The 9,086-nt window shown below is 31.8% G+C and overlaps 1 long non-coding RNA gene across 1 annotated transcript; it reads right to left on the bottom strand.

Annotated features, from left to right (window-relative positions):
* Positions 1–6,019: 6,019 nt before the first annotated feature.
* LOC126709236 (uncharacterized) lies at positions 6,020–8,318 on the bottom strand. Its single transcript, XR_007649348.1, has 2 exons — positions 7,677–8,318; positions 6,020–6,817 (listed from the first exon to the last, which is right to left on the bottom strand). It is a non-coding gene; the product is annotated as an uncharacterized LOC126709236 (long non-coding RNA).
* Positions 8,319–9,086: the final 768 nt, after the last annotated feature.

The raw sequence follows: 9,086 nt of genomic DNA, 5'->3' as shown, positions 1-9,086 counted from the left end.
GTAATGAATCTTTCAATGCATCTCACGTGTATTTGAATTAGGAAAATGCTAAAAATATAAAATTTTTTACAAACTGTTAATGTAGTGAGTGATCATTAGTAAATAAAAATGTGATGTGATTGGTGGATCCAGATGAGAATCAGTAAAACGTGGGCCATAACAAAAGTTTATAAAAACGTTGTAAAATAGTTTGTAACTATACCATTACTCTTTGAGTTAAGGAAGGTAGAATAATGTCTATTATTGATCAAATAAAATAAAAACTATGTTTAGAGCATATCCTGTCTCAATTTTAAAGTAAAGCTGAGAGTGTGAAAAAATATCATAAACAAAGAAATCTAAAAGAGTTTTAAAAGTTCACACACACATTTACTATAATGTCAAACAGATAATGAAGATTATTATATTAGAAAAAGGATAATGAAAAAAGTTATAGGGTTTCTGTCATTTTATAACTTTTTAGGATATAGGCAACTGACGAGGTTTTGATAAGATCTAACTCTTACTCGTCTTGATGTACAAGGAATTACTCTTATCCAAACTTCATGCTTTTAGGGATTCACTTAAAGTGAAAAAAAAAAAAAAAATATATATATATATATATATAGGAGGCTTAAAAAAACAAGAGAAAATTTTTTTATTCAAGAATTGCAACCATCCCATGAATTTCAAGAAATTTGATTTCAAAATATTGCCACAAATTCTTTCATACGCATATCCGTGAATGAATACTTGAAGATCAGATTATATGGGTCTACAATAAATGTCTGCTTATTATTTGCTTAAGACAATGTGGGCCAAATATTTTTTTTAATGATAATTTAACTGTTATACCAAATTGAAAATGAGGATTTGCACTTAGATTTTCCTTATAAAGGAGTTTTGTCAATGCCACTAAATTATAATACTATTGACTGTAAACTTGCATTTTTCAAGTTCAAGTAGAATCACATCTTTTTTTTTCTTTTTCTTTTTTTTTTGATACAAGTAGAATCACATCTTGAAAAATGTGTTTTATATTGAGTAATTGTCCGCACCTAGAGAATGAAATCACAAGTTTGACAGGATTTTTATGTAAAGTTTAAATCGTAGGGTGCACTTTTAGTAGGTTTTCTTTTCTTTTCCTTTCTCAATGCTTAAAATATAAATTTTATACCTCTTTCTTCCCAATTGTTTGAAATTGGATGGGTTGGCTAGGCTGATATTATCCATTATATTATTTTGCTATTTTAATAGTTGGAAGAGTGAGAATTTAAACCTTAAACATTTTTATTGAAAATACTATAAGGTACTGATTGAGTTACAGAATAGCATTCAAATCAAAGAAGCTAAAAATTTTATTTTTTAGCATCTCAAAAATCTATTTTATTTATTTTACTACTTTACAAAATACCCAACATCAATGGTTTTAATTTTATTTTAGCAACAACGCATTAAAATAATATAAATAACATAATAAAATAATATATTCAGCACAACAAACAACCGCTACAATAAATATAATAAAGTATGTGGAGGAGAAGGAAGATAAAATATAATAAATAATTGATAATAACAAGCTACAGTAGCATGTATGCAAAAAAATTTTGATATAACACCATCAATGTTGGGTGGTTTTTGGTGCTTCGAGGTATAAGATAGCTTTTTAGCTCTTTTACCTCTTTTAGAACATTTGCATTGGTGGAGGAAATTTTTCGCTTTTTAGTACTAAAAAAGTCATATTATTTATTTTAACTTGTTATATTGCAACTCATGTCAAATCAATGCTCTTATTTTCTTTTTCTTTTTTAAGAACCTCTTATGTTCATATTTCAATTATATACTATTCATTTATTTATTATTTTTTTCTCTCTTTATCTCTATCTCTCTATCTTCTCCCTTTCTTCAAATCACAACCACTCACAGTGCCATCAACCACTACAACCATTACAAACCAATCCACCACCACTAATCCAATCACTAGCCATGATCAACCACTACAAACCGATCCACCACCACAAACCCAGGTGGTCGGCAATGGCAACAAGGGATGAAAAGAGATAGTGCTTGTGCTTAAGGAGGAGAAAGATTAAGAGACAGAGCAGAGGAAAAATGAGAGAGGAGAGAAAAGAGATTGAAAGTGTGTGTAACAAACCGATCCACCACCACAAACCCAGGTGGTCAGCAGCGGCAACAAGGGATGAAAAGAGATAGCGCTTGTGCTTAAGGAGGAGAAAGATTAAGAGACAGAGCAGAGGAAAAATGAGAGAGGAGAGAAAAGAGATTGAAAGTGTGTAAGACTGTGAGAGAAACAAAGAAATAATAAAAAATTAATAACAAGTTGCTACAATAAACTGGTACCAGTACCGGTACCAATACCAATTTATTGAGTTATGACACTATTGATAAAGTGCTCTTTTTGATGTTTGAGGTGATAAAACAGCCACTAATGTGAATGCTTTTAGCGTGAATGCTCTTAGCATCCAATACATGTTTATTATATTCCATGGATTTACATATCTTACAATATAAAAGTTATAGCATATCCTATATACACCCACTTCAACTTATTTATTATTAAATATATTGTTTAAACTTTTAACTACAATTGTAAGGCAATCAATATCTTTTTTTTTTTTGGTTAAAGGCAATCAATATCCTCTTAACCAAAAAGTAGTAGATATCCATATAAAAAAAAAAAAAAAAAAGTAGTAGATATTTTTTTGTAGGACAATTCTGGAGTCTTGATGCCAATAGGATTTAAAAGCAGGATTGACCAACTTTGGATTGACATATGACGTGGTCTAGGGAGGATAATACAAAACTGCTAATATCTTTTTCACTTTTGATCAATGGTTGGCATTAAATTCTTGTAGTGTTTTGAGGAGCTGTATATTTTCCATTAAAATAAAACAAAGGTTAATTAGATTTTAAATGTAAATATTTGTAGATAATCACTACACTTTATCATTGGAATTACATATCAATTAATTTTTAATATAAACAGAGTTTGAATCTCATATTTTTTATTTGGCATAATATATATATATAAATATATGTATATTAGTTAAGCTTATTCGGAAATTAATTGCAGCATTTCTATGCAATTTGCAAAGAAATTAAGGCAAAGCAAGTCAACCCAGTTTCAGGAATGGCCTTACCATTTGGTGGTAGTTTCGTCTTTTTGACTAAAGCAAACAGATCTTTGGACCAATATCAATATGACGAAATTCCACTTTACAGCTTTATTGAATTATTAATTACCCGAAAAGCTTTTCTGAATTAATTAAATAATAATAATAAATATTGCCGTATTGGCTTAGCTAAAGAAGAAAGTACAATAATAATAATTACACTGCCATATGTAGGAAGCTAGGAACAGTCAAAAAGTGTAGCTATTAGCTACTTTTGCAAAAGCAAGATTGGAAAGCCCATAGGCCCATTGCCAAAACTCTATGTTGGGCTTTTATACTGGCCTATTTTGTTTTACTTTTTCCTCAGATCTCTCTATTTAAAACTACTCCAATTCGGCCCAATTTGTTCTAAAAAAACTCTTTTTTGAGCTTCACAAACAAAAGTAAGAAAGTTAAGAGGTTTTGAATTTCGGTCTAGGAGCTCATTAAGCCACTGAGAGGAAACCTTTAAAAGATAAAGAAAAAATATAATTTTTGATAAACAGAAAAAATATAAATTTACGTAATGAAAACTGATTCCTTGTGTAAGGAAGGCTTGAAATTTCTTATCATGTTACCGTATTAAATAATATTCGATTTTTTTTTCTAATAATATAATCAAAATTGTGACATGGGTTTGTTTACTATGTGTCGCCATTAAAGCTTTGGAAAATTTACGTATAAAAGAAAGTAAAGTCATAGCAAATTTCACATAAACTAGAAAAGCTAAAAAAGAGAGTTGAAGCAAATGGATTAGAATTTTTATTTTTGCCTTGCCAAGGATTAATTTAAAACTTTTATATAATATCTACTATCTTAAAATGTTGTATTTTATTCAAATAGTTCAAGATCACTATTTTTCCAAAAACATTATCCTCTCCCTTTCTTTTTTAAAATTTTATTTTTTAGATCTAAGAACATTATTATGGTGGCGCTAAAAGGTCATATTGCTAACCAACTACAAAATTGGGGCTACATTGGTGGAGCTAAAGCCATAAATTTTGGTTTCTCAATTATAGTGCATAGCTAAAAATACACTGTAACTCAAAAGTATATATATATTTTATGTTGCATTCACACTGGTAAAAATATTATAATATTTTCTTTTCTTTTTCTCCTCATTTCTCACTTTTGCACATTGCTCCCCTCTCCTCACTCTTCATTTCTTCCCATTGCAAGCTTCTCTTCCTCCACTCGCCGTCAACCCAAGCCCCTACCCAGCATCGACCCTCACTGTCTTTGTTCTTCGCCTCTCTCTCTCTCTCACATTTTCCTATGCCCTGTCTCTCACTCTTTCTTCGCCTCAAGCACAAGCACCATCTCTCTTCACCCCTTATTGCCGTTGCTGACCACCACCAACACCAAGACCCATGATCGCACAACAAGCCACCCATTGCTTGTCATCATCATTTCTTCCTCGTTGTGATTAACAAAATGACGTTCTCGTCAGTGCTGGGTTTTAATTTTGTTGCCATGACTGACAAAACGACCGGTGTTGTCATCATGACTGACAAATCATCATCTCTTCCTCGCTGTTAATGGGTTTTGATTTTGAATATTTCTAGTTGATGGGTTTTACTTTTATTTTGATGAATGGGTTTTGTTGATAGTTGCTGGGATTGTGGTGGTGGATTAGTTTGTAGTGGTTGATGGTGGCTAGTGGCTGAGGTAGTGGTGGTGGATTAGTTTGTAGTGGTTGATGGCGCTAGTGAGTGGCAATGGGTTGAAGGGAGGGAGAAGATAGAGAGATAGAGACGAAGAGAGAGAGAAAATAATTAATAAATGAATAGTTTTTAACTTTGATGTGAAAATATATAAGACCATTGACATGGAGTGGGTTATAAAATGGTAAATTAAAATAGATAAAATGGTTTTTTGTAGTGTCAAAAAGCTAAAAATTTGCTTCCACCAATGTGGATGCTTTATCGGCATACACATGATTAGTCGGTTATGTTAGTTAAAATTTAAAACAACGTGACACTTAATATACCTATAGATATTTAATATCTAATATAAACCATAAAATTGATCCATTTCAAATGGAGATGATCATTTAATAAAAATGGATTTTTAGCATTTTTCTATACTATGATTATTTATAAAATATAAATAATTTTTTCATTAAAATTTAAATGAAAAGAAGATACAATGGTAACATTGAGTTGATTTTAGAAATTGTGAGGTTAAATTAACACGATAGTTGATGGACCGTAAATATTTTTAACTTAATCATTTTTTTTAGAAAAATGTTAATGGATGTCCTAAGAACATTTATTAAAAATGTTAACGGATGCCCTAAGAACATTTATTAGTAAACCATTTTAGGAAAGTTTTTATAGGTAAAGAAAAAATTAATTAATAATTTATTAACAAATGTCCTAAAAGCACCCGTTTAATAAGTCTTTTTTTTTTTTTTTTTTTTTTTAGAAAGGAGTCCAATTATAAGTTCCTCTTCCCAAAATCCAAAAGATCTCTCTCCGTGTTTCTATATTTCTTTTTCATGTTGGGACTTTTGGGAACAAACATATATGTATATTTGTAATTTAATCATTTTTTTAAAAGAGCCCAATAATTAGTTCTTCTCGAATCCAAAAGACCTCTTTTTGTTTCTTTTTCCTGTTGGGACTTTTGAAACATTTTCTACATGACAATTATCATAGAAGATCTTAAGCTTTGTCTATTTCCCTAAAGAAAAGAAGAGCACTTAAGCTACCCGCTCTAAATTAGTAAATTCCCTGCAAAACACACACATATTTCCCCTTGATGGGCAAAATGAAGATAAATTTATTGTTTGTTTTAAATAAAATATTAACAAAACTAAGAATTTTGTAATTCAGTAATTTTTTTCTAATATCACTGGAGAAGAATTTAGATTCAAATATATCATTTCTCACTTATTTTAAACCATGTGTCTGGCTTACAATATTCCCTACTGGTCCAGCCTTTTAGGCTTCAAGAGAAAGCACACCACACAATGACACATATGGGGATATATATAAGAGCACCAATCCATGTGTCGATCTGCTTGAGCTTTTTTCCTGTTTTGCACTATTCAATGTAAGTATTAGCAAGGCATGCAAAACGATATGAAAGGGAAACAACAAAAATTCAGAGCTCGTTCTTTCCAAAATCCAAACTCAACTGGATATCTATACATCTACGTGGGCAGAGAAGAGGTCAAGAATAGCGGGCATTGTGTGGTCTTTCTCTTCCTCTTAACGTTTCTCTCCCTGTGTCAGCTTAAGCTAAGCTGCTGCAAAAGCAACATACCACTGAGATCAAATGGGCCCCAAATCAAGAGAATTCTCTTGGGACCTTTTTCTTATAGCATCATCATCATCTCATCACTACCAAAAAACAAAAACATAAAAAAACACAACAAAATATAGAATTGAAACAGTAAAAAAATCAACATTGGCTGAATTGAATTTTGTCTCTCTGTGCTTCGTAAAAACTATATATATATATATTTTGCATGGAGCATGGCATGCATGCGCAACCATCAGTCCTTGAGCAGTACTACACTTGCATGCCATGTCATGCCAACCTATGCTCTGCATAGATAAACCCCTGCAGTATGCATTGGACTCTGAGTAATGTAAAACTCCCACACAACCCATTGTACCCTCCTCCAGCGCGTGCCAAATCATGTGCCTTGCTCCAGGCTAGCTCCACCAGCAAAATCAACAAATCAATTAATACTGTACTAGATTACTATTTTCTTTTGGAGTAGAAGGACTACATTATTATGCTTGTATATAGACTGGTACAAAATAAATTTCACTAGATATATATGTTCTCAACTAACATTTTGTCCCCTTATCAAAAAAAATAAAACACTAACATTTTATCCCAAAAAAAATTTAACTAACATTATGGATTTTATTTAACTCAATTGGTAAAGTATTTTATTGTTAAATAAGAGATGTTTGAATCCTCTTTTTTTGGCTAAATAAAAAATGAGATTTTCGGTGTAAACTCAATGATCTCACACCACGTGATGGTAATAAGTAATACCACATGTATCACTGGATCTTGTTGAAACTATTGTTCAAACTGCTCACCAAATAAAGTAATTCGAGAACTTCTATTATCATGTCACAACTCTACGACCGTCATTCTACACAGATCCTCCAATCATACAAAATTCACACAATACAAAAGTGACAATGCATATATCTAATACTCCAAGATATATGAACGCACAAAGAAGTGATCTCGAAAATCAAAACTATGACATTTCCCAAAAAAAAAGAAAAAAGAGAAAAAAAAACATAGGTAAATTAAAGGAAAATAATAAAATCAAACAAATTTTATTATATAAAAGAAAAAAAAATTAATATAATAATAAATATGATTAATAGAAGTCAACTATCTCGTAAATAAACATTCGACTTTTTTTTTTTTTTTTTTTTAATACTAACTGATAACACATCAATTTAGAAATTCTATGTGATAAAATTGTAGAGTAACTATGAAGATACTTTGCAGGTAATTGATACAAAAGTAAATTCGCGTACGTACCTCACACAGTTATGGGGGAGAGTGAAGACTAGGGTGGTGAGTGACATCAGATATCATGCAAATTGGTATGAAATGAATCTATCAAGAAGAGTGAGGAGACTGTGTGAGAGAGAGAGAGAGAGAGAGAGAGATGCAATCTGCCTCTCAGTACGTACTGCAAAACTGGTCAGTATAGAGTGACCAGAAAGACAATGAAGGAAATAAAAAAAGATGACGTGAGTGACACCGTAACGCGTGCTTTTGAAAGCGTGTGATGAGGATTTTCTAATTCAATTCATGCCTCAACTCAAACACGTCATCTCAGGTAACTCTTCCCCCGGACTTTTCCCCACTGAGATGAGCTGACACCATTTTTTTTTCCCCTTTCAACCAAGACTGCTGGTGTTGCATTGTCTATGGCGGCAGTACCCACACAGTGAAATTTTAGAGATAAACAATAAAGAGAATATATGATATAGTGAAAGCTTGTAATATAGTCATATATAGCCCTTGCATCTTCAAATATATTTAAAAGCCAAACCAGAGCTGTCAATCCGTTTCTGAGACCTTCGTACCAATCCTCTCTCCTCTATGGGAAGAGAGTAGCGTCAGAGCCCCATCATTGTCTCAATTATAAACGTGAGTGAGAGAGAGACTCTGTCAAGAAAGACTGCCTGCTTTGAATACTTTCACAGTACTATAAGGAAAGGACTCTTTGACATGCACTGTGCGTCATATATGTAGACTAGCCTGTGGTTGAAAGGGGGTGGGCGTTAGGCTACTTTGCTAGGTTTTGTTTGGGCCGTGGTATCTCTTCTTCTTCTTGGAAGACACCTGTTTTACACTTATATTTGACAAGTGTTCTAAAATGATCACGTATGGTCTATCTTTCCAGCACACAGCACAATTGGACTAATGCTAAACTCCAATATTGAGGCCTGTAGGGTAAATAAGTTTAAACTATTGTTTTTTATTTTTAAATAATATTACACATGTTATCACAATTTTTTATTTACACGTATTTTAAAAAATTACAAATAATATTATCCAAATTCCTTTACTAAACAGGATATATATCACATTTAAATTTGTAGAGAGGACAGTGTGACTCTAGTTTGGTTTATGGACTATTATTTCTCATATGTATTCTAAGTGGGATTGAGGTATGGTTTTGAATTAACTCATCTTAAGAAGTGCTTGAAGAAGGCCTCATCCTTGTATAGATCTCTCAAGCATTGGTTCCTCAGTGGTTATATAGCTTTCATAATGTCTCTGTCGACCTAGATCCCTCAGGCATTGGTTCCTTGGGGGTTAGATAGCTACCATATATGATCACACTTAGATAAAGTAACTCAAGGTTGACTTGATATAGTTTAAGATCTTGGACAACAGCTTTAATTGGTTTAAAAAATATATTAATTAAATAATATT

This window comes from Quercus robur, chromosome 12, assembly GCF_932294415.1.
Source record: "Quercus robur chromosome 12, dhQueRobu3.1, whole genome shotgun sequence".
In the NCBI taxonomy this organism is placed as follows: Eukaryota; Viridiplantae; Streptophyta; class Magnoliopsida; order Fagales; family Fagaceae; genus Quercus; species Quercus robur.
This window is presented reverse-complemented; position numbering and strand designations above follow the sequence as displayed.